Below are 27,808 nucleotides of genomic sequence, written 5' to 3'. Positions count from 1 at the left end.
CAGTACAAGCTATTGGGAAGACACTTGTGCTGAGGGGTGTGTGGTTGTTAAAAAAAGGTACAAGGCATCAATTTGGCTTTAACAATGAACTTTAAGTGTTTATTTAAGTTAAGACCTATAGTTATGAGTTAAAGCTGAACTACATCCTTACCTTCAGTTTTGCACAACTGGCTCCTCTCCCGCAGTGAAATTCTTACTCTTACTTTCATTGACAATGTGCGCTTCTCACAATGTACATTCGAAGTTGCAGCAAGTCAGATAGAGCTCACCTCATTTCCTGGCAGGGGGTGCCCATCATCATCTAGTTCTTTCATATCTCTGGCCAGTCTTTTTTTATTAATTGGATTACATTTTTTTTCAATCAAGGAAGCTCAGCATCACATGTGGGTGTTACCTAGGGCAACCTGCATGCATTTGTAGTCTGCCTAGGATTGCCCACTTCTTCAGAATGACATCCGCCCATCAAGGCAGTTTGATATTTGCATAAGTTACCCAAAGAGCCAGCTCACTGCTTGTATCAGGATTAAGCGCCTTTTGAGAGGAGTACTGAGACAGGATGCTATGATGTTTTCAGGAAGGTATGGGACCCTTATAATGAGGTGTATGTCACTTTTATTGCTTCATCCCACCCAGGGTTTGGTAGGGTGCCCTTGTGTCAATTTACCTTGCTTCTTAGTGAAATAGGAGGTTTTTGGAGGGAGGAATAGAGGATCAGGCAGAGTAGCTGAAAAAAGAAAATGCCCTTGGGAAGGGCATATACCTCATGCACCATGATGTAATGGCTTGGTGAATCACTTTCCACTTGAGGGAAAGCACAAGATTGCCCCTAGTTGGAGGCCTAGAGACTGTAAACCACATGCGGATGCTGTGTCTCTCCTCCTGATGCTAGTGACAATGCCCTGTAAAGAGTGAGTTAATTGGAATGTGTCCCGAACCTAGTTATGGGAAATGTTGTGTTCTTCACTGTTTAAAAATTATGTTTTATACTTTGTCATTTTGAAAGGTCATTGAAGATGTACATGTTGTGGAAACTATGAAGTCAATGTTTACTTCAACCAAGTATTCAGGACTGACCACCTATTCTTTTTAAGAAACTTAGCCAATGCCTGGGTGTAAAGAACATAGCACATATCATGAGGGACTCCATTTTAGTTCTAGGGAACCATTTTATGTTTTACAGGAAAATTGAGAAAACTCAAATGTGAGTTTTAACTGAAACCCACATCATCTTTAAGCTGTTATCTATAGAAAACCTTCTCAAGGTTGCCTATACATTTTAGCTAGAATATGGAGTTTGGCCTAGCTCATGTTTGTTCTTGATAAGATTAGTGTGTCCTTCACCTGTTAAGAAATACATATATAGTAGAAATGATGCAAGATTTTGTCTTATAACACCAGCTAATAGTTAAATATTAACTGAACCTATTTTCATTTCAATGACATGTATAAGGTTAGTAAAACTCCTCCCATCCCTCAAACTGCATAAATACTGTCCCTTTTGACCAATACAAATTAGATGTCATTAAGTGGCTAAGCAAACCTGTCTCCTGTGTCACTTTATTGATATCTCCAGGCCTGGGGGTCAACGGAGGTCTTCCTGCATTACCTGAACCTATCTGGGTGGTCTTAGAAGCCGTAATCTCCTAACAGAACTGGGGGCTCGTCCTTTGGGAAAAAAAGCCAAAAATCATCTGAAGGTAAGTCTCTATTTTGTCTTTATTGACGAAATATTTCTTGCCTCAGCTCTGATTAAAGCTTTTTAGACCCGTAAATTAGTAGGGGATAAGAACCACGCCAGAGGTTAATATTGGAGGGTTTTTGGGAAACCCACAAAGATAAGCAGTACTGCATACACATATATAGAGACATTCCTTTTGGGAAGGGATATGAAGTGGTTAATGAGGAAATAGACTCCGGTGACCCCAAAATCCTTTGCTTTTTCTTATCTATCGCATTAGAAGTTATAAGATAATCTGTTGTGTGTGTGTGGGTCAGAAGACTGGGTGGTAAGAACAGTCGACTCCCACTGTCAATATGGGTCAGAAACAAGGTAAAGAAGATCCTCCCCCTCTTCCCAATCCAGGAGAAACGTGTAAGGATTTTGTAGCCAGAATTTGTGGTACTAATTATGAATTCATAGTCCCATGGGTTTCAAATTTAGCGGGATGGACTGAAGCCATACACAGTGTAGATCCTTTTCCCCGGGATGGCGCTAATGATGAATTTCACATAGATATGATAAAAGGATTGTGTTTAGGAGATAAGAGAGCTTTCCCTTGGTACCCCGGGGATCCTCAATGGGATATGGATTATATGGAAAAGGGAGGAGAGAACTGGTTAAAATACGCCCCATATTGGTTTCAGAGGGATAATAAGAAACAGAAAAAGCCCACCAAATGTTTAAGTAAGAAAGATTATGCCCAGAAACATAGAGAAGAAGCCGATAAAAAGAGATTTGTCCCTGACCCAATAGCCTCACCCCTGCCAATAGTCAGTCATCCTCCACCCGCATATGTACATGTCTATCCAAGTTTAAGAAAGGAAGATATTGATCTTCTGGCTGGACATTATGCAACCAGACAACGGCAGGTCCCCCCCGCTCCACAACCACAACAGCAGATGCCTCCCGCTCCACAACAAGATAGACAGCACCCACAGAGGGCCCGAGTCGAGGTAGGTGAACCAGAAGATGAACAGGGAGCTATAGGAGGGGTAGTTTCACCACCTGGCCAAGAGCAGGAGGAAGAAGACGTTAAAGGGGATAGAATACTTAGTCCCCCTAAAACAAAGAGTGGAACTGTATATAGTAACACTAACCTTCAAGCACCTTTCATGACCATTGGAAATGAATTATTAAAAAAGGTAATAGACATTGAGGACATTGACAGGATAGTAAAACATTGCCCCAAACCCACCGCCTCTGCAGGTGGCACTTTAATTTACTTAAAAAAGGCCTGTAAGGGTAGAAATTACACACAGGAAGACATGCGTCTTATCATTGATGGTATCATAGGACACACCAGTTCCTGGAGCTGGGCAAATGTTCCAAGTATAAACACTATTGACACTGGAAACGCGGGAGCATATGGGTTAAACACAGTACCAGGTAGGGACGCCATGTGGACAGAATTAGAGACTGAAATGATGAGAGTATTTAAAAATAAAAGTTCCCTCCCTACTGCCATAGCATGCAAACAAAAGTCAGGAGAAACTGTGGTTGAATTCTGGAAAAGGTTTCATGAAAATTGGACAACAGAAGCTGGATTAGCTACAACTACTGATGTGGGAGCTTTGTTTATTCAAACTTTTATGAATAATCTAAAACCCCAGTTCGCCTTAGTGGTGAAACAGATGATATCTGAATGGACCACACAGACGATTGACCAATTTCAGGAAACCTTAATACAGAAAGAAGCAGCAGGGTGTTTTGATGTAATAAAAGAGAAAGCAGTGAGTAGCCTTTATCAGGGTGGAGTGCGAACTCAGCCTCCCCAAGATAATGGTGGACAATGGGGCAGTGGAAACAGAGGCAGAGGAAGAGGAAGAACAAGAGGGAGAGGGCATGGTTTTTCCAGACCACCCCAGCAGTCCCGCACATGTTGTTTTAACTGTGGACAACAGGGTCACTGGAGAAATCAATGTCCTTATGAATGGAATAACCCAAATACTCAAGATCAAGATCAAATGCATACACAGGGACCCCAATCTAGCCAACCAAATCAAGTTGCCCCAAAGCAACAGGGTCCCCGATTCCCTATACAGTGGAATCAACAGCAACTAAAATGAAGCTGCCCGGAAGGTAGTATCCCAGCATTTCCTTTGATCTCACACTCTTACAATGAACAACCAATTGTGACCCTATATGTCAAACATAGGCCTGTTCCGTTTTTAACCGATTCAGGGGCAACTCGGAGCACCCTCAGTGAGGACTACTACAGAGGTGAGACTAAAATTGCTGAACCTTCTATGGGAATTAATGGGATACTTACCAAAACATACAAAACACCACCTTTACCAGTAAGTGATGTTGAAAGGGGAGGTGCAACAGTCTTGCATCATTGTTTCAGGATTATACCAAATTGTCCTGTGAATCTCTTGGGTAGAGATTTGATGGGAAGATTGGGTATAACACTGAAAATGACTACTGAAGGAGGGGTCTTCGTACACTCCAAGGTAATACCAATATATTACACTGAGGATAGTGATCTCCCTCCACCAGATGATCCGGTATGGTCAAAAAGCTCCTTGGATGTAGGTCTTATTTCTTGTACCCCATACAAGGCAGCTTTAAAATCATGGGCACAGCCGGTTTATCACAAACAATACCCCATTTCAAAAGAAAAAGAGGAAGGAGTGGCCCCAATGGTGGAAAGGTTCCTGCAGCTAGGAATTCTTAAAGAGACACTGTCACCCTACAACACCCCCATTAACCCAGTAATGAAGCCAGACGGCTCTTACAGGTTTGTACAAGACCTCAGAGCTATAAACAACCTAGTAATACCCATTGCTCCCATAGTGCCTGATGTGCCATCACTCTTAACTTCCATACCATCCGATGCAGAGTATTTTTCGGTCATTGACCTTTGTAATGCATTTTTTTCAGTTTCTGTTGACGAAGAGACACAGCCTATCTTTGCATTCAATTTCAGAAACCGCCAGATGACGTGGTGTAGATTACCCCAGGGCTATGTAGACTCCCCTGTAGTGTACACAGTGGCCCTCCAGGCAACCCTGCGGTCTTGGACACCCCGCCATGGTTCCGTCCTACTTCAATATGTTGATGATTTGTTGTTGTGTAGTCCAAGCCAGAAAGCATGTAAAAATGATGGTTTAGATCTGTTACATTGGTTAGCAGACAATGGTCACAAGGTTTCTAAGAAAAAGCTACAATGGTGTCAGGAAACTGTTGAATACCTTGGTTTTGTACTCTCCAAAGGAGAAAGGAAAATCAGTCACAAGAGAGCTGCGGCTCTCATGGGTCTGCCCCGCCCACTTACTAAGAAGGACATGCTATCCTTTCTTGGAATGATTGGTTACTGCCGCCAATGGATACCTGATTGTTCCTACTATGATAATCTCCTGAGGCAAGCCACAGGTACTGACATGCCAGATTGTGTGAAATGGAATGATGAAATGTACAATGCTTTTGTGTATCTTAAAACTGCAATGGTCACATCTCCTGGACTTGGACTACCTGAATATGGTAAAATGTTTCACTTGTTTGCAAGGGACAACTGTAAAACAATGGCGGGGGTCCTGGCTCAGGAGCATGGGGGGAAACTCCGCCCAATTGCGTTTTTTTCAAAAGTTGTGCCGATGCCAGTACAGGGCATGCCGGCGTGTCTCAGAGCTCTGGCATCCTGTGCGATGGTGGTGGAAATGGCTACATCATTCACTCTAGGGCATGCCACCACACTACACACCACTCACAATGTATCCATTCTACTAAAAAACATCCATACCCAGCACATGTCAGCCCAGAGGCTGAGCGGTTATGAAGTAATTTTACTTTCTAACCCAAAACTTGAGATCAAATATGCCTCTCCCACTTCTGGCCCAGCTCCAATCCTGAATGCCTTGCTAGGCTTGAAAGGTGAAGAAGATGAGGTAGTGCCTCAACATGAATGCATGGACCTCATCCACCAAGACACATCCCCGAGACCAGACATGTCTTCAACTGCTCTCCCTGGAGCACAGAATGTCTTTGTGGATGGGTCTTGTTCAAGACCAAATGATAACACATACCATGCAGGGTATGCTGTTGTACAGCTGCCTGATAAAATACTGGAAGCAAACCCTGTCCCATTCCAATCAGCACAAGCTGCAGAACTTATAGCCCTTACTCGAGCTTGTCAGCTTTTTGAAGGGCAGGATGTAAACATTTACACAGACTCCAAGTACGCGTACGGTGTCGCGCATGATTTTGGAGTCATATGGAAAAGGCGGGGCTATATAGCAGCAGACGGTAAATCCATCTCACATTCCACGCTTGTCACAAGTCTGTTAGAAGCTATACAATTACCAAGGTCCATAGCTATACTACACTGTAGGGCACATACAGGGCAACAGGATGACATAGCCAAAGGCAACGCCTTAGCTGACAAAGCAGCAAAAGAAGCAGCATCCACACAGCCTGCAAACATACAAATGCCATTACTCTCACCAGAAATTCCTCTTTTGGATCAAACATTGCGTGATCTCCAAGCATATGCCACAGACCAAGACATCCAGCAATGGAACTCAATAGGTGTGCAGACAAACCCAGAAACTGACCTTGTCTGCCAAGAGGGGAGACCATGTATCCCTGTAGCCAGTGCACCCATTTTTATTTCACAATACCATGGGATAGGTCACAGAGGGTGGAAAGTCACATGTGAACTTTTGGATAAGGATTTTTACATTCCAGGTCTTCCCTCTCTCGTTAAGGCATATGTTTCCAGATGCATCACATGCATTCGGAATAACCCTAGCAACCCTCACAAAGCAAAACACGAACATCTGATATATCCATCTACACCATTCACTCATCTGCAGATAGATTTTACACACATGCCCAAACTAGGTAAAAGACAGGAATATTTGCTAATAATAGTGGACATGTTTTCAAGATGGATAGAATTGTTTGTAACTACAAAGGAAGATGCACAAACAGTAGTGAGGATTCTGATACAAGAAATTATCCCAAGGTGGGGTTGCCCACTGCAGATCAACTCTGACAATGGTCCTGCATTTGTGGCCAAAGTTTGTCAAGACCTGGTAAAAACACTGAAAATAGAATGGAAGTTTCATATTCCTTACCACCCCCAGAGTTCAGGTATAGTGGAAAGGATGAACAGAACCATTAAAGATAAGATCAGGAAGGCCACTGGAGGTACGTATGCAAATTGGAAGAAGGTCCTACCAGCTGTACTAGCCGAGGTAAGAATGACACCCTCTAAAAAGACAGGATACTCTCCTTTTGAAGTCTTAATGGGTAGGCCATTCCCCACCCCATGGGCCAGACAGCCACTTATGTTAGAAAGAGGGGACCTAGATCTTATTCAGGAAGAATATGTAAAAAAACTTATTGAAACTTTGGATAAAGTTGAAAGGAATGTTGCTCGCACCTCTCCTTCTTCTTCACAGGAACCTACACACCCTTTCCAGGTGGGTGACACCGTGGTGGTCCAGAGATTGAACCGCACCAAGAAACAAGAGTTTCCCTTCGGACCCCCAACCACAGTGATCGCAGTCACCCGCACAGCTATTTTGGTAGAAGGACAACAGGCCTGGATTCATGCAAGTCGCGTAAAGAAGGTCAACCAGGACCCTAAGAAGCAAGGCAAAGATAAAGCACAGAGAGGTGAAGCAGGTGATATAAATCCTCGAAAACAGAGTGAAGCAGGTGGTCAAGACTCTGAACAAGATGACGTCGCTTATTTCACCACGGACTTCTGGGAAGGCCTTGTGCCTCCTATGCTGGGCTGCCCTGATTGTGTTCCTGCCAACTTGGCTGATAACTAACTGTATTTATTATTCTGAAGATTTGGGACTCATAAAGGGTATTTGTGGGGCCTCTAACACTCTACAACAGAATAATACACATGACAGACACAAGAGAAATGAAAACTCAGAAAGTTTTACAGATAAAATGTTATTGTTGAAGTTTAAATATAGCTACGCCCAGAAATCTGGATTTGAAAAATGTTGGATATGTAGTAAACTCCATCCTAGCACTGCTAGAATCCCCTTAATGGCAGTACCTCTAAACTTCACCCCACTCCTTAATGGCACACCTCCTGTCGTCCTTACAGAAGTCATAAGAACACTTTCAAATAATACCCTTACTTTCCAAATTACTGGTAGAAGTCATTCCCCAGACTGGTGTTTTAGGCTGGGAAACTCCACAAATGGAGCTGAAGTTTGCCAACAAGCTAATATTAATTTTTCAATGACTTCAATTGAAAGCCCTTTCTTTCATACTTCAGAACCTGCCCTAAACACCACTCTAATAAACTTTCTTAACTCCAGTTCCACTTCCACAGTAGGACAATTATTGTCGAGTTTAACTTTTTCCAGTTTTTCTGATGAAATGATGACAATATTCAACAAACGATCCTTAGCTCTAGGAAACAGTATTTATATTTGTTGTGGAAAAATCTGTCACCCTTGGATCCCCACCGAACCCCAAGGATGGTGTTATCTTGCATCCCTAGTCCCCATCATGGGCGTAGTAGGAGATAGCAAGGGAGGACACCTCCTTGAAGCTAGCATGCATCCTAGGTACCCCCTCAAACACCGCAATAAAAGGGAGTTATTTCTTACAAAGGATAAGGCATGGGCTTGGTTTCCCTCATGGACTGGGTGGGGAATAGACTTAATGAAAAGGTTGAATAATTACACTGGAATCATTGATGAAATAATGGAAAAGAATTCTGATGATATTACTAAATTAAATATAGAAACTAGGGCAATTAGAAAACAATTAGAACTACACGAGTTAGCCATAGAAAGCATGAGTGCTGCTTTAACTGGGTTATGTGAAAACACAGAAGATTATGAGTGTTGTACCTGGTTTCATAACACAAGTATGGAGGTACCAGATTATTATGATATAATTGCACAACACCGGAAAGAAGTAAGCAAATTACAAGATGAAGCTAGAAACATTGCTAAGACATGGGATCCTTTTGCAAACCTAAGTTCTGGGATAGGAATTTTGGCATGGATAAAGAGTGCTGCCATAACTATAATTATGATTGCTCTTTTTGTTTTGTTCCTATATGCCTGTTATAAGCTTATAATGTGTATAATTGTTAAGGCATCCCGAACCCCTGATCCTGCTGCTGCGAATAGAATTTATCTGAGTATGTATTATGATAGAAGAAAATTTACATAACTGTGAAAGATAGTGAGCCATATAAATAATGTCTCAAAGAGGGGATTGTAAAGAACATAGCACATATCATGAGGGACTCCATTTTAGTTCTAGGGAACCATTTTATGTTTTACAGGAAAATTGAGAAAACTCAAATGTGAGTTTTAACTGAAACCCACATCATCTTTAAGCTGTTATCTATAGAAAACCTTCTCAAGGTTGCCTATACATTTTAGCTAGAATATGGAGTTTGGCCTAGCTCATGTTTGTTCTTGATAAGATTAGTGTGTCCTTCACCTGTTAAGAAATACATATATAGTAGAAATGATGCAAGATTTTGTCTTATAACACCAGCTAATAGTTAAATATTAACTGAACCTATTTTCATTTCAATGACATGTATAAGGTTAGTAAAACTCCTCCCATCCCTCAAACTGCATAAATACTGTCCCTTTTGACCAATACAAATTAGATGTCATTAAGTGGCTAAGCAAACCTGTCTCCTGTGTCACTTTATTGATATCTCCAGGCCTGGGGGTCAACGGAGGTCTTCCTGCATTACCTGAACCTATCTGGGTGGTCTTAGAAGCCGTAATCTCCTAACACTGGGTAAAGACATTGATCGTGGGCTCTGAAGGGGATGCGGTAGTTGGCATTTCCTGGTATGAGTAGTGGAGTTTACATTCTCCTAAAAATGGCCATCTAGCCATGGGCCTTTACATTTTGCAGGCCCAAATCACTGCAGTGACTCTAATGCCCTGTACACACGGTCGGATTTTCCGATGGAAAATGTCCGATCGGAGCGTGTTGTCGGACATTCCGACCATGTGTGGGCTCCATCGGACATTTTCCATCGGATTTTCCGACACACAAAGTTTGAGAGCAGGCTATAAAATTTTCCGACAACAAAATCCGATCGCGTCAATTCAGATCGTGTATGGCCTGTTCCGACGCACAAAGTGCCACACATGCTCAGAAGAAATTCCGAGACGGAACAGCTCGGTCGGGTAAAATTAGCGTTCGCAATGGATACGACACTTTCATCACGGTGCAATGTTAAAAATGGTTTAATACAGCGCACTCTCTTCTTCTTTATAATGTGAGAAGAATGAAGTAGTTTTGCTGCTCATATTCACACAGACCTCTCACAAACTTAATTCTTTATTATTTATCGGGATTCCCTTAATATATTTTGATTTGTCACATCTGACAAAAATATTTTTATTATGTTTTTTTTTTTTTAAAGGCAGTTTTTTTTAATATTTTAAGTTTGTATTTTTTCCAAGGCTGATCTTTGTTTTATTATTTTTTTAGTTTTACTCCAGAATATTTTTGTGTGTGTTTTGTGTGTCAAGTTACCACAACACCATTATTATCTTGTATTATTTAATCTCAAGGAGATTGCTTGGTGTTGGTGTCCCTTGTTAATTTCACATAGTATTTTTGAAATGTACCTGAATCCTCACAAACAAACTGTCCTTTTTGAAGGAAAAAACACATAGGCAAGTATAATTGAAACCCAAAATCCTTTATTAAGGGCTCAGAACCAAACAAAGAGGGAGGCAACGCTGGAGAAACAGCAGAAATTACCGAAGCCTTGGACCCCCAGGGCAGACATCAATTCTTGAACATCAAAATTGGTGGCCTGAGGAGTCCTTATCTAAGGGAGTGCAGTCTGGTCCAGAAGTCCCAGAGATCCGGAAAGCAGCAGATGACATCTGTGTCCCCAGGCTGTGGTACCACAAGAGGCTGCATCTTTTGCCAGACCAGACTGGATCCAGGGTCATCACTTTCTGGTCTTCCTTCCACGCTTCATTCCCGGCTGTGGCTCTGCTGTTGGAGATGTGGCAGGAGGAGGAGTAGGACCTGGAGGGAGAGGAGGACTAGTAGGACCTGGAGGAGAAGGAGGAGAAGTAGAAAGACCTGGTGGAGGAGGAGGACCATGTGTGAGGTCACAAATGTGGGTATCAGATGTTATTTGGCCCCTCAATCCCTTATTGAGAGCTTCCAAAATTAATGACTCACAAAAGAGTTGTTGGTCCTCCTCCATCCGCTTCATTTTACAGGCAATTATGCCAGCAAAATCCTCCTCCACAGTGTGTGGTGCTCCCAGGGCCTCTGTAGCCTTCCAAAAGAGGCCTATGGCAGCCTCCTCTAGGGTACTCCTCTTCCTGCCACTTTCTCTTTGCAGGTGTAGGGGAGGGACCTGCATATCAGGCAGCCTGCTCGGCCCGGCCACCTCCTGGCTGCGACTTCCCTGTGTATGAAAAAGGGACATGGTTTTAATTTTTGCATCATCAATCACAATCATAAATTAGTACTCCAAACTAACATCTAGTTAACATCATTGATTGGATAACCTGAACTATTTAGAGGAATGCAAGACCTGGCTCAAGCTGGGCTCCTCCACATGTTGCTGCCTGGAAGGCCCAGGTTGGGCGTTAGAAGCCTCAGCTGGGGGGGAAGGAAGCGTGGAAGGAAGACTCGAGAGTGATGACCTGGGTTCAGTCTGACCTGCCAGAAAATGCAGCCTGTCATAGTACCACATCCTGGGGACATAGATGTCATCTGCTGCTCCGGATCTCTGCGAATCCTGGACTTTCTTGCGCTCCCTTAGATATGTGCTCCTCAGGCCACCAATTAGGATCTTCAAATAGGTCATGTCTGCCGTGGGGATCACATGCTTCACAATTTCCAGAAATTGATCCAGCGCTGCCTTCCTCTTTGTTTGGTTCTTATAATGTGGGTGGTTGATCTCCCACAGACAAGGCAGCTCCCTGAACATGTCAGTGAAGATTGCCATGAAGTCGGTATCGTTCAAGATATCCATTTTCACTGCAAGACACAACACAAGACAAACCCTAATGTCAGGCAAAACTCTCCTAATCTAGTTACAATATAGGCCTCAATCCAGAAGCAGTATAGGCCCAAGTTTGGCTCTTACCTTCGTTATCACGATCGGCGCCTCCGATACTCCTTGGTCCACTCACAGATCGTACGTACTACGCACGCCTCTGACGTTCTTTCTAGTCTATTCCCCGCCCCTTTTCGTTCGGTGCAGTGGGTGAAGAGCACATGGCGGAGTCAGAGCAGGTGCGTGCTAATTATAGCAACGAGGAGGAGGAAAGCCCGGATCCGGAAATGACCCAGTCCAGAAGGAGACGATTTAAGGCCTCAAATATGTCCTTTGGGGAGATGTTGGAGATGGTCGACATCCTGAAGAAGGCCGACTATGACGGAAAGTATGGACCTTACCCCAACCCCAATATCAGAAAGTCCAAGATCATGGCGAAAGTGGTCAAGAGTCTGCACCGGAATTTCGGGGGTACGACGATCGAAAGATCAGCTCAGGAAGCGGTGGTCGGACCTGAAATTAAGAGAGCCCGAGCAGTAGCGAAAGATCCGGAGAGTGCTGCAAAAAAGTAAGTAGTTGTGCTATGTTCCTATTCTTTTTGTCTTTATTACGTTCGTGCTGCTCCATGTGCTTTTCTTAAGTGTTGTACAGTTTAAAATGGCAACTTTCATGTTCATGGGCCCATTATTCGTTCGTATCAAACATTTTTCTTTCGGCCTATAAAACACCATTGTGCATTGCCAACATTTTTTAGGGCCTACTTGTATGAAAAATATTTGGTTGTGTAGATAGGTTTGTTTTACTAGAAGGAAATGCAAACTAGATTCTGTGTAAGGAGAGGACACTCAGCAGCTGTTTTCACATCTGGACGCTGGAGCACTAGTGTGGGACACAAGAACACCCTTTTTATTAGGGGGCCCACACAGGTGCTCCAGTGTATACTATAGGGGGGTCTCCATCTGTGAAGCTTGTACTAAACAGGTAAAGTATTGAAGCTTGACAACGGACAATAAAAATGCTACATGGAACTCTGCCAAAATAGACAATTGTACCCCACTTCCAAGCAATGTTTCATCTTTAAATTTCGGCCATCAAATATCTGTGTGCTAATTATACAATTTTTGTTTTACATAGGGGAGAAAAGACTCGAAGGACACCCCTCATCCGAGGAGACCACAGACCCCCCACCTCTGGAAGAAGGGGAAATACCCCCAACCCAAGCTGAGCAGGAGGAGGAAGAAGATGTGGTGGAAATTGACACCACAACAGGTGAGTGTCTGCGACCACAGACTCAGGTAAGAGATGGTTGCCGGCAGATTTTTGATACCTGTTTTTGTTTGATTTCTCTCTTTTTAGGTGATTGTGATGTTGTGGATCCACATCCTTTCACATCAGAAAGTGCCCAGATCCTGATCGGGGAGATCATGGGGTGTAATTTAGAATTGGAAAACCTCAAGAAAAAAATCAATGATGTTATTCAAAAAAATAATAACATCATTGATGTTTTGGGGCGAGTTTAAAACCCCTCCAAATCACTTTGTTTTTTTGTGTGCTACAATCTTAAAAATGTTTTAGAGATGTTTAGAAAAGCCAAATTTTGAGGATGCACACAGTGTGCCAACATGTGCTATCTGCCATCACGGGAGATCAATAGACGCGTTTTGGGGGTGCAACCCCTTCCTCAATAATAAAGTAGCTGAGAGGAAGGGGTTGCTCCCCCAAAACACATCCCTTGATCCCCATGATGGCAGCTGGCACATGTTGACATTCGTAAATTGGTGTGCATCTTCAAAATTTGGCTTTTCCAGGGGTGACTTCACTCCATCTGAAGGCAATATCAAACACAGTTCCTAAATACTCATGTCTGATATTGCCTTCAAGATAAGTTCAAGATTTGTGTCTTTCTTGTTGGTTTTACACATGCCTGTTTTATCTTAAATGGACATTTCTATTTTTGATAATGCCACCCCAAAAATTGTTATACAACAAACATGTTGGTTTGTTTTAAAAACCTTTTCTAAATGCACATGTGATTGTGCAGGTATTAAAAAGATTGTTATCAAGAATGTGTGGATTATTGTCTCAACTCTACAACACTTTTGTGGTGATGTAACTGCTGCTTTCTGTGAAAATGGGGGTTATTTCCTAAGGGCAAATCCTCTTTGCACTACAAGTGCAGTTTCAGTGCATTTTCAAGTGCACTTGTAGTGCAAAGTGTCTACACCTTTAGTAAATAACACCCAACAGTGCTTTGTATAAGGTTACACAATCATGCCATTTTCAGGACTCCCCACATTGCTGTCAGGGTCAGCTAAAACAAACACAAGCAGTAAATGTCACCAAAGATTAGCTTTTTTTTTATTTGATAAAGGCTTCACAAATTGTCTGGCATATTGATGGCCCCCCTACCCGCAAAGAACTCAAGGTATCTTAACCGGACATCACGGGCACTCAGGGAGGGCAAGCCAAGACGGACACTTTCAAGCGCCGTCAGGGTTGTTTCATGTAGAATTCTGGCCTCAGGCCCAACTGAGCCAGCATAGTTGGCAGAATGTTGGCGTAAAAAGTTATGTAGAACACAGCACGCCAGGATTATATGATTAAGTTTATACTCTGCCATATGGATGGGTGTCAGAAATAGGCGGAACCGGCTGGCCATGATTCCAAATGTGTTCTCCACCACTCTTCTGGCTCTGGCCAACCGGTAATTAAAAACCCTCTGTTCCGGGGTGAGGGTCCTCATCGGGAATGGCCGCATAAGATGGTCCCCCAGCGCAAATGCTTCTTCCGCAACAAAGACAAATGGGAGTCCTTCCACATTGTCTTCTGGAGGTGGCAAGTCCAAGCTGCCATTCTGGAGACGCCTGTAAAACTCCGTCTGGGCGATGACTCCACCATCGGATATCTGGCCATTCTTCCCCACGTCCACATACAGGAAGTCGTAATTAGCCGACACCACCGCCAACATCACAATACTATCGAACCCCTTGTAATTATAATAGTACAACCCCGAGTTGGGTGGTGGGACGATGTGGACGTGTTTCCCATCAATTGCCCCTCCGCAGTTAGGAAAGTCCCACTGCTGGGCAAAGTGGGAGGCCACAGTCTGCCATTCCTGTGGCGTGGAAGGAAACTGTTGAGGAAAACAAAAAAAATTAGTATTATTGCACATAAACATGGAAAGCAGATTAGACACAAACATTCTTGGCCAACATCCAGATAACATTTATTAAGGGGAATTTTACAACACCAAAGTATAAGGTACAACTATCATATTCCCCCCCCCCCCCCCCATGGGCCATTTCTAACATTATGGGGGGGGGAATCTTGGACAGATAACCCTCTCCACTTCATTGAGAGATGAATGCCTAAATAATGGGTATTACTTTGAACAGCCCCTCCTTAGTTACACTATTGGCAGCCCACTGGACAGGTAAGAAGTGTCATAATACAAAGATATAAATACACACAGTACACATTTGAGCACATTTGGACATTCTGCTATTACCTATCAAGATAATAATAGTATACAAAAACTTTAAACATTACCATTTGAAAGTATACAGGCAGGCCCTTGCACTACACGCTTTGGGGAATTCATCCATACATCTGAGCACAAAAGAGATGGGTTTGGCAAAGTCAGCAGATAGATGATTGAGGATAGATAGAGAATTGGGATCAGGCAGTTGGGGGGAGGGAGGGTTAATAATAATGATTTGGGGACACCACAAAAAAAAGTCTCTGGCACTCTGCCTGAATTTAAAGCACAAATCACATTTCTAAACATTTTAGGGGTTGTTTAAGGAAAAACACTACTATGGAGCTGATAAAATACATTGTTAAGTGACTCCATGAGGTGAATATAGGGCAGGAGAGCATGCTGGGGAGGTAAGTGAAGGCAAATATGTATGAAGGACAAAAAATAATTACATAAAAATCCAGCATGCATGAGAACAAAGGGGACATTCACAGCATATTACAATCATGGTAATTAGGGAATGAGGAAAGAAATACAATATATTAGCAAACATTCAATACAATAAAATGTGATATTAAAGGATAAAAATCTTACCTTAATATACTCCTTCTGCAGGACCTGAATGATGGCAGAACAGGTCTCTGGGATAATGATCCCCAGAGCCTGGGGGGAGATGCCTGTCGAGAACTTGAGGTCCTGCAGGCTTCTCTCTGTCGCCAAGTACCGCAGGGTAGCGGCGAGCCTCTGCTCCGGAGTGATGGCTTGCCTCATGCAGGTATACTGCCTGCTGATATAGGGGGTCAGCAAAGCCAACAAACGGTGAAATATGGGGTCCGTCATCTGGAGAAAGTTCCTGAAATCATCAGGATTATTCTCACGGATCTCACGGAGCAAAGGCATATGAGAGAACTGGTCACGCTGAAGCAACCAATTCTTGGTCCATGAACTCCTCCCCACCCTGTTCATGGACGGGACTTGTGTCATGGTCAGGACCCCAACACCAAGCCCCCGCACAGCACGAACTCTATGAGGAGTACGTATACGCAACATGGCTAGAAAACGGTCGGCTGCTCAGAACGAAGTAACAGAACACACTGAAGAACAGCAAAGCCTGTGAAGAGCGACCTGAAAAACAGTAACAAACGAACAAGAACACAATGACAAAGTCACGCGGAGCTTGCTTGCACGCACTGAAGAGCAGATACAAACCCACAAGCACAAACTGAACCGCAGAAAACGATCTGAAAGCCACGAGTCTGAAAAAGCGCGAATCGTCTCTCACCAAACTTTTACTAACACGAGATTAGCAAAAGGAGCCCAAAGGGTGCTGCGCTTATTTCTGAACTGGCCTTTTCTAGACTCGTCGGATGTGGTTGACGTCACCGCGTTGTTGGCGATCGGAAATCCCGACAACTTTGTGCGACCGTGTGTACGCAAAATAAGACAGTGATCTGGAGCCCCCATGATTAGAGAAGCCTCTCAGGTAGAAAGTTACCCTTATAACACTGAACTGTGAAGTATGGAGCTGCAAGTTATAGCCTGGGTTAGTGACCTCTCTGTAACTGAAGTATCTGTAATTCTACCTTGCATATTCTGAAGCTTACCTTGCAGGACCCTCCCAGCCATGACCTGCCTGCATTGCAGAAGAGCACAAAAACCCAGTGATGACATCACTGGGTTTAAAAAAAGGTATGTAATTAAAGGGAAATAATAATTAAATAAATAAATAATTTAACGGAAATAATAAAAAATAAGTGATTAAAAGGAAATAATAAAAAATGACATGCCAAATGTGGCATGTCTGGGGGTCAACATCACTTAAAGGGGAAGTTCCATTTTTGGTGGAACTCCGCTTTAGGTAAATCTCCAAGTAAAGCCTCGTACACACGATCGGATTTTCCGCAGACAAAGCCTCTGACTTTTATCCGAAGGGCGTTGGCCAGGAACTTGTCTTGCATACAAACGGCAAGGAATTGTCGGCCAACAAACATGAACATAGTGACGTATTAGACGTACTACGGGACTACAAAGAGGAAGTTTAATTGTCATGCGCCACCCTTTGGGCTCCTTCTGCTAATTTTGTGTTAGTAGAAGTTTGGTGAGTGTTGATTTGCGCTTTTCATTTGCACTTTTCATTTTGTGCTTTTCATTTCGCGCTTTTCAGTTTGTTTCTGAACGGCCGTTCGTCAACCAGCCATGTTGCGGAATCGGAGGAGATAAAGTGTTATTTATTATTGGCCTTGGAGTTATTGCTTTGACCCAAGTCCAGTCTAGGAATAGGAGGTGGAGGATTTCTTGGACCAAAAATTGGTTGCTTTATTAATCGTGATAAATTATGTCATATGCCTTTGCTGCGGGAGCTCCAGGAGAATAATCCGGATGATTTTCGAAATTATCTCCGGATGACGGACCCCTGCTTTCACCAACTCTTGGCATTGTTGACCCCTTATATTAAGAAGCAGGACACACGCATGAGGCTTTTGTTTTATTTTTTGGTTGAATAATGATTTGATTTGGTATATTTTCTATATTTTTGGATACATAGAATGCACTTTTTGGTTAAGTTCTATTGGCAGATAGCATGTCTAATTTTATTTGTTTTCTTTTTTTAATGCATAATAAAAAAATTGTGTAGAATAATACTTGGCTATGTGTTTTACTTCAAATGACAGTTTGGGAGTAGGCAGTTACATTTTAAAAAAATACAATGTAAAATTGACAAGGGACACCAACATAGTTGTATCTTTGATCTTAAAAACTACGGGATAATGGTGTTGTGGCAACTTGCTAAAAAAAAAACAAAAAAAAACAAGCATAATAATATTATTCTTGATTACACTAGAAAAAAAAGCCTTTGAAAATACGTTTGGCATAACTCCATCAGTATCACCAGCAAAACAGCTTCATTATTATCACATTAAAGCAGAAGAGAATGTGCCCTGCATTTCTAGATTTAATAATTTGCCACGTCACGAATGTTAATTCTCAATTACGAACACTAGTTTACAAGACTGACTGCTTACGGCTCATCCTTGCTTCCAAGCATGCGTGTTTCTACTTTGGACTTTTGTCTGACGGACTTGTGTACACACGCTCAGAAAATCCAACAACAGATATTTGTCTGCGGAAAATTTATAAACCTGCCATCCAAAATTTGTTGACGGAAAGTTGGCCAACAATTGTCTGATGGAGCGTACAAATGGTCAGGTAAATTAGGTAAATTTAGTAAATTGTGTGTTAGGAAGGTTAAAAGTTCGCCTCTGTTCCAGCTTGGCTGACGATGTGTGTGCTTCCGTGCTGACCGGTGGGTGTCGCTGTTACCACTGGTCAGTGTTGGAAAGGCAACGTGTCGAAGTGTATAGATGCTCCTCTGTCTCGGAGACAAGCTCGGCGGAGGTGGTCCTCCGAGTTGCATTCTGGGAAGAGGGTATTTATGGGACAGACGCCATGTTCTAGGGTTCGTTTTTACAGCCACCTGCTGGCCCTCCTGGTCGACAGGTATGCGTTAAGGAGCTGCCTCGTGGTCCTCTGATCGGGAGGCCCACGATACAGCGGCGCAGGGGTGGGTCCAGAGGCTTGTCTGGGGCCTACCACTGCGGCCGAGGAATGGTCCTGAGCTGTCGGTCCTGTGTGACGAAGCTGGACAACCGAGGAGATCCCAGGGGAGGACCCGTCTTGGAGAGATCACACGGCGAGCTGGTCTATAGCGGGGCCTGGTGACTCGGTTGGAGGACGTATCCAAAAGAAGTAACCATACAGCATAGTGTTGCCGGTTCGGCTTAAAGGTTCAAGCACTGTGACTGACTTTCACTACAGCAAATCTGATACATCCTGTGGCAGAGGATTGTACGGATTTACCCCTCAAATGAGTCTGTGGCAGAGACTTTGATTCGTGCTGCGTGCTGGCTGCTAGACCGGTGAGAGAGGCCTATCCAGACAAGCAGGGAGTGTGTCCCACAAGGGGAGCGCATTCCACCTAATTATCTGAATTCTACCAGGACATTTGTCGCTAAGATTCTACAAGAAAATATTTGAGTTTCTCCTGAAAGTTTCCTTTTCCGCCTCTTTCCTGCTACTTCCTAAAGTTTGTTTGTTCAATAAAGCATTGAAAACGTACTCCAGTGTTGGTGCGTGTGTCGTCTAGCAGTAAACTCAACGGAACCCCTAGACTCGGTGCCGGTGAAACCAAGGGAAGCAAAGTGAAGGTAACAGACCCACTTAAACCAGCAGCTCCACCATGAGTTAGAGCTACATAAGGTTCAAATATCAGGCAGCCCCCCAGCCACAATGTAAAAACTCTGAGCAAAAGCAACAAAAAAATAAAACATTGTAAGAATAATAAAAAATCACTTACCTTAAACCCCAAGTTTAGGTCGCTTTGGTAGGCACTGGTGGACCTCACTGTGGGGTTCTGTGAAAGCTGATGATCTCAAATCTTCAGAGATGCTCCGGCACTTTGCAAGGGTGGGATTTGTGATCCTCACCTGTTTTAATATGATGTAAGGATTATTTGCCTCTTCTGACCACAGACACTGCTGACCGGTTCAGTAAATAGTGCAAATAGCAAAGTGCAGTAAGACATGAGAGATGGTAATATTTCACTTTAGTTAAATAAGACAAGATGGATTATATTTTTGTTTGTGATGGTGCTACATTTTACTTGCACTTTTTATTGAATGAGCCTGTTTCAGTTTAGGCCCGGGTGAATGGAAATGTTTTTATAAATGGATTTCTTTTTAATGAGCTATACAGTAAACAGAAATCACTGAGGAGGTAAAATGAGGACATTGTGAGTAACTCACTTATTCCCCATACATTCCGTTTTTGTTGCTGTTCAAAGTTTTTTAGACAATGGAAATATTTCACGTTGCAATTTGGACTGCCATCTAAAAGAATAAAAGAAAGCCTTTAAAATGCCTAAAACTACCTTAATCATATATTTTTGCATTTACATTTGACTCCAAAGCATTTCACCTATAGGGTACATTTTGCTGAAATGCTCACAGTGAAAAACAGGCTATTTCACCCATTCCTTCCGTGGACTTGTAGGGATCAGTGGCATAGAAATATACAGTTTCAGATAATACAAAGGGGGCTGATCCACGTAACTGTAAATGTTATACTTTAAGTGTGATAAACAAAGTATCGGTCACACTGAAGGTAAAAAACATGAATAAAGTGCTGAGTACTAAAGGTAGCAGTATAAACATAATAAAGTCCACATTCTATAGACAAAAGTCCTAAAACAATGAATTTATGATGGAGGGGAAGTGAAAACAAGTGCTGGATTCCCGCTAACACTTTGTGCAAATAGAAGCAGTGTGTAAGGCGACTTATCCTCTTCTGTGCAAAAACACCTCAGTGCAGGGTGGCCTCTTAGCTTACGGCTGTAAGGTAACAGCGTGTGTAAATAGCAATGGAGATCCTGGATGGTGAAGTCAGTCACGCCAACAGCTTCTTATGGGAATATCTAGGGGGCCTATTTGTCCTAAAAGATCGTTCTTACTGTGGTGATATGTATATACTCCCTTGGAGTCAATAGCAGCGATGGTGTCCCTCTCCAGGTTGGTCCATGTGCAATATGGAGAAAGAAAGGGGGATTCCAGACAATGTAGTATGTAAAACAAAATGCTTTATTTCTAAAAACAGCTGTGGTAATCACATCTCAAACGGTAGGTAAAAGCTAAACACCACGAGTGGCGAGCTCTCACGCTGACATCACTTCCTGTCTGTCCCAACGCGTAGCGTCACAGTCACGTGACTTCATCAGGGGAGAGGTGAGAGATGAATACTTGTAGGTGTTACACACAAACTTAGTATGCATACATTTAATATATACACTATATTACCAAAAGTATTGGAACACCTGCCTTTACACACACATAAACTTTAATGGCATTCCAGTCTTAGTCCATAGGGTTCAGTATTGAGTTGGCCCACCCTTTGCAGCTATAACAGCTTCAATGTGACAACACTGAAGAAATGACACTTTGCTACAATGTAAAGTAGCGTGTGTGTGAGTGTACAGCTTGTATAACAGTGTAAATGTGCTCTCCCCTCAAAATAACTCAACACACAGCCATTAATGTCTAAACCACCGGCAACAAGAGTGAGTACACACCTAAGTGAAAATGTCCAAATTGGGCTCAAAGTGTCAATATTTTGTGTGGCCACCATTATTTTCCAGCACTGCCTTAACCCTCTTGGGCATGGAGTTCACCAGAGCTTCACAGGTTGCCACTGGAGTCCTCTTCCACTCCTCCATGACAACATCACAGAGCTGGTGGATGTTAGAGACCTTGCGCTCCTCCACCTTCCATTTGAGGATGCCCCACAGATGCTCAATAGGGTTTAGGTCTGGAGACATGCTTGGCCAGTCCATCACCTTTACCCTCAGCTTCTTTAGCAAGGCAGTGGTCATCCTGGAGGTGTGTTTGGCGTCGTTATGATGTTGGAATACTGCCCTGCGGCCCAGTCTCTGAAGGGAGGGGATCATGCTCTGCTTCAGTATGTCACAGTACATGTTGGCATTCATGGTTCTCTCAATGAACTGTAGCTCCCCAGTGCTGGCAGCACTCATGCAGCCCCAGGCCATAACACTCCCACCACCATGCTTGACTGTAGGCAAGACACACTTGTCTTAGTACTCCTCACCTGGTTGCACCACACATGCTTGACACCATCTAAACCAAATAAGTTTATCTTGGTCTCATCAGACCACAGGGCATGCTTCCAGTAATCCATGCCCTTAGTCTACTTGTCTTCAGCAAACTGTTTCCGGGCTTTCTTGTGCATCATCTTTAGAAGAGGCTTCCTTCTTGGACGACAGCCATGCAGACCAATTTGATGCAGTGTGTGGCATAAGGGCTGAGTACTGACAGGCTGACCCCCAACCCCTTCAACTTCTGCAGCAATGCTGGCAGCACTCTTACGTCTATTTCCCAAAGACAACCTATGGATATGACGCTGAGCATGTGCACTCATCTTCTTTGGTCGACTATGGCGAAGCCTGTTCTGAGTGGAACCTGTCCTGTTAAACCGCTGTATGGTCTTGGCCACCATGCTGCAGCTCAGTTTCAGGGTCTTGGCAATCTTCTTATAGCCTAGGTCATCTTTATGTAGAGAAACAATACTTTTATTTCAAATCCTCAGAGAGTTCTTTGTCATGAGGTGCCATGTTGAACTTCCAGTGACCAGTATGAGAGAGTGAGAGCGATAACACCAAATTTAACACACCTGCTCCCCATTCACACCTGAGACCTTGTAACACTAACAAGTCACATGACACCAGGGAAGGAAAATGGCTAATTGGGCTCAATTTGGACATTTTCACTTAGGGGTGCACTCACTTTTGTTGCCAGCGGTTTAGACGTGAATGGCTGTGTGACAGCAAATTTACACTGTTATACAAGCTGTACACTCACTACTTTACATTGCAGCAAAGTGTCATTTCTTCTGTGTTGTCAGATGAAAAGATATAATAAAATATTTACAAAAATGTGAGGGGTGTACTCACTTTTGTGAGATACTATAAATAGATAGATCTATATATATATATATATATATATATATATATATATATATATATATATATATATATATATATATATATATATATATATATATATATATATATAGCTATATATATAGCTATATATATAGATATATATATATAGATATATATATAGATATATATATATATATCTCTACATATATATATATCTCTCGATATAGATCTATATATATATATCTATCTCTATCTCTCTCTCTCTCTCTCTATATATATATATCTATATATATATCTATATCTATATATATAGATATAGATATATATATAGATATATATATATAGATATAGATAGATGTGTATATATATATATAGATATATAGATAGATAGATAGATGGATAGATAGATAGATAGATAGATAGATAGATAGATAGATAGATAGATAGATAGATAGATAGATAGATAGATAGATAGATAGATAGATAGATACTGTATATCTATCTATATACCTATTTATTATATATATATATTGGTTCTACTTTAACCTGTGTTCATGCAATCATTTATGAACAAGCAACATTTTTTTTAATCCGCTTGCATGTGATTGGATGTTTGAAGTGAACACAGGCACTACTTGGAATTCATAATGGGTTTCTGATGTGTGCTAAAAATAGGTCCATGTATTAACTAAATGAACATGGAGCTGCATGTTTTTGGCATTTCTTTTCTACAGACAGCTGAAATATTTCATTTCTGCATCGGGATTTTAATGACACTTATCAGCATAAGGCAAACAGTAAACACATGAGTTCTGTCGCAGTAGGGTAATTGTAATGGGAAAGATCTTCTGAAATCACCAGAGAAGTCATCCTGTTCCATGACATTAAAACCGCCACCGACTCCACACCTTTCACTTCGCTCCGCAGAGACACTAATAGCAAAGCTCTCTTTATGGATCATATTAGAGTTTAGTTAAAGTCGAGGAACACATTATTTTCAATCAGGCAACCAACCATCATTCACAAAGATTTTCTAAAAAAAAGTGATTAATAATACATCTAGAAAAAAAAAAAAAGAAAAAAAAAAGATCTATATTTATACCATCCTCTCAGCCTCCATAAACTACCTGACAATTGTTCAGTAATGATGCCCAGTAAATTCTTTAAAATGGTAATTTGTCATTCTGTCACTTCATTTGTGACCTAAAATTCCTCACTTGAGGCATCATCAAATAAATTAATCACTTTCCCGGATCCATTTCTCTGTTCTGCGCATTATTATGCTAGGCTCTCTTGTGTTTCTCTTCATTTACATACATTTAATGGCTCAGCGGTGGTTCACTATGGCACATAGCGCACACATCTCATTACAGGTGAAATATTCTAACTGCCACTATCGCTGGGGAAGAAAATAACTCTCCTACTTTCATTTTCCTGGTGCAACAAAACCATGATTCTTCACTAGGAAATTTGACGTCGTTTATCAGTCACAATCAATAAAATGATCGGTATGCTACGCCTTTTTTTTTTTGTTTGTGCCCTCTTTTCATGCTGGTATTATTTGATGAAGGTAGTTAAAAGTACACTTACACAGATACACAAGACTAAAAAAATAAATAAATCTTGAAATGCATACATGGGGCACAGCCTACTTTCCAGTTGTCATCCAGACATAGCTGTAGTGCACCACTAGGCCACCCACTGTATAAAACAGCTTTATTGCTGGTAATCTGGTGTTCTGGGAACACCAGTTGTAGAGCCCTGTGAATGTACAGGCAACATGTTCTCAATCCAATGCACTGCAGGCCCTAAGGCTAAAGAAGTTACATCGGGCGAAACCATTTGGCAAGCAATCCTATGAGAGTTGCATAGAAGGCCTGCGTTGTTGAAATTAGTGTTTTCTATGGGACTTTCAAGAAATTTTAGGGGCAGACAAAAGTGAAACGGCAATCTGGTACTAAGCAGGGGCAGGAAAGGTAGATGCCATAGTTTGTCATCATGTACATTCAATTTAAAGTAAATTGGAAGTTACACCTGAGGCAGCTGTAATTCATAGACAGCATTAGAAACTGAATGATTAATGGGGGAAATTTAGAGTGATAATTTTCCCTGAATCTAGGGCAAATTCACGAGATTTCTGCAAAATGTTGCCATATTGGTGAAATGCATTGAAGTCAATTGGAAAGGCGTAATGAAGCTGAATCCTTTTTTGGCCCATCTCTCTTTTTAGGATAAATGGAACAAATTACACTTAAATACTCAAAGAAAACAACACAAATACAAAAAAAAAGCACTAAATTAAATAAACTAACAATAAAGTAACTTAAATACAAATCCCCTAATAAAAAAACACACCCCGAAGTAGGTCTTTTTTTTTACAAACAAATTTCTGCTAAACAGCTTAGTGAGCAAATTTGAGTGTTTACAAAATTGTGCTTACAGAAAATTCAAAAGTTTTGTAGTTAAATCAATTTCACCCAAAATTTCCACTCATCCCTACTGATTGATTTCACATATTGCAAGGCTATATAAAGTTTTTTTTTTTCATATTTTGTTTGCGCACCATGGTTATGACTAAAGAACTTGTATTAAATGATACATACTGTATATATATATATATATATATATATATATATATATATATATATATATACAGTGGGGATGGAGAGTATTCAGACCCCCTTAAATTTTTCACTCTTTGTTATATTGCAGCCATTTGCTAAAATCATTTAAGTTAATTTTTTTCCTCATTAATGTACACACAGCACCCCATATTGACAGAAAAACACAGAATTGTTGACATTTTTGCAGATTTATTAAAAAAAAAAAAACTGAAATATCACATGGTCCTAAGTATTCAGACCCTTTGCTCAGTATTTAGTAGAAGCACCCTTTTGATCTAATACAGCCATGAGTCTTTTTGGGAAAGATGCAACAAGTTTTTCACACCTGGATTTGGGGATCCTCTGCCATTCCTCCTTGCAGACCCTCTCCAGTTCTGTCAGGTTGGATGGTAAACATTGGTGGACAGCCATTTTTAGGTCTCTCCAGAGATGCTCAATTGGGTTTAAGTCAGGGCTCTGGCTGGGCCATTCAAGAACAGTCACGGAGTTGTTGTGAAGCCACTCCTTCGTTATTTTATCTGTGTGCTTAGGGTCATTGTCTTGTTGGAAGGTAAACCTTCGGCCCAGTCTGAGGTCCTGAGCACTCTGGAGAAGGTTTTTGTCCAGGATATCCCTGTACTTGGCCTCATTCATCTTTCCCTCGATTGCAACCACCATGCTTGGACAGGTGATGAGCAGTGCCTGGATTTCTCCACACATACCGCTTAGAATTAAGGCCAAAAAGACTTATCAGACCAGAGAATCTTATTTCTCACCATCTTGGAGTCCTTCAGGTGTTTTTTTAGCAAACTCCATGCAGGCTTTCATGTGTCTTGCACTGAGGAGATGCTTCTCTGCCAAAAAGGCCCAACTGGTGGAGGGCTGCAGTGATGGTTAACTTTCTACAATTTTCTCCCATCTCCCAACTGCATCTCTGGAGCTCAGCCACAGTGATCTTCTTCCCCGATAGCTCAGTTTGGCCAGACGGACAGCTCTAGGAAGGGTTCTGGTCGTCCCAAACATATTCCATTTAAGGATTATGGAGGCCACTGTGCTCTTAGGAACCTTAAGTGCAGCAGAAATTTTTTTGTAACCTTGGCCAGATCCGTGCCTTGCCACAATTCTGTTTCTGAGCTCTTCAGGCAGTTTCTTTGACCTCATGATTCTCATTTGCTCTGATGTGCACTGTGAGCTGTAAGGTCTTATATAGACAGGTGTGTGGCTTTCCTAATCAAGCCCAATCAGTATAGCCAAACACAGCTAGACTCAAATGAAGGTGTAGAACCATCTCAAGGATGATCAGAAGAAATGGACAGCACCTGAGTTAAATATATGAGTGTCACAGCAAAGGGTCTGAATACTTAGGACCATGTGATATTTCAGTTTTTCTTTTTTAAGAAATCTGCAAAAATGTCAACAGTTCTGTGTTTTTCTGTCAATATGGGGTGCTGAGTGTACATTAATGAGGAAAAAAATGAACTTAAATGATTTTAGCAAATGGCTGCAATATAACAAAGAGTGAAAAATTGAAGGGGGTCTGAATACTTTCCGTCCCCACTATATATATATATATATATATATATATATATATATATATATATATATATAAATTATTATTTTAATTTTTATTTTTTTATAGGGAAATATGAATTATTGCATGATTGCAAAACAATATGATGTAATCTTCTCTACTGCTAGCAGGTGGTGCTGTAGTTGTATTCTCCTTTTTACATTATTAGCTAGTTTATTCTGTCTATCGCTGTCCAAATCTTGCCGCCCCAACCTCCGCAACATCTCCAAAATGCTGCACCACAAAGCTCCTAGTTCATCTCTCGCCTCCACTACTGCAACTCCCTTTTCATTGGCTTACCTTTACATAGGCTTTTCCCACTTCAGTCCATCATGAATGCTGCTGCAAGACTCATCCACCTTACCAACCGCTCAGTGTCTGCTACTCCTCTCTACCAATCCCTCTTTTGGCTGCCACTCACCCAACAAATTAAATTCAAAATACTAACAATAACTTACTGACTTAAGTCATCCACAACTTGGTCCCCAGTTACATCACTAACCTGGTCTCAAAATACCAACCAAATTGTTCTCTAAGTTCCTCCCAAGACCTCCTGCTCTCTATCTCCCTCGTCACCTCCTCCCATGCTAGTCTCCAGGACTTTTCCCATGCTTCTCCCATCCTATGGAACGCCCTACCCCAATATGTCTGGCTATCTGCTTCTCTGTTTGCTTTTAGACGATTCCTGAAAACTCATCTCTTCAGAGAAGCCTATTCTGCCCATACCTGTCAACTGTACTTTTTTTTCTCCATCAGCTCATCCTTGACAGCCAGGGCTTTTTTTCAGCAGGAACTAGGGGGAACTCAGTTCCACCACCTCTGGCTCAGGTCTTCTGCTCCCTGCTCACCACTATCACTTGGTAACACTGAAGTCCATCTTCTGCGTTTACAAGTGATAGCTTATCTCCCACAGGTCAGATCTCCTGTGCAGATCTCACT

The sequence above is a fragment of the Aquarana catesbeiana genome, linkage group LG06 (genome assembly GCF_042186555.1).
Source record: "Aquarana catesbeiana isolate 2022-GZ linkage group LG06, ASM4218655v1, whole genome shotgun sequence".
NCBI lineage: Eukaryota > Metazoa > Chordata > Amphibia > Anura > Ranidae > Aquarana > Aquarana catesbeiana.
Note: the sequence above shows the minus strand (reverse complement) of the source record.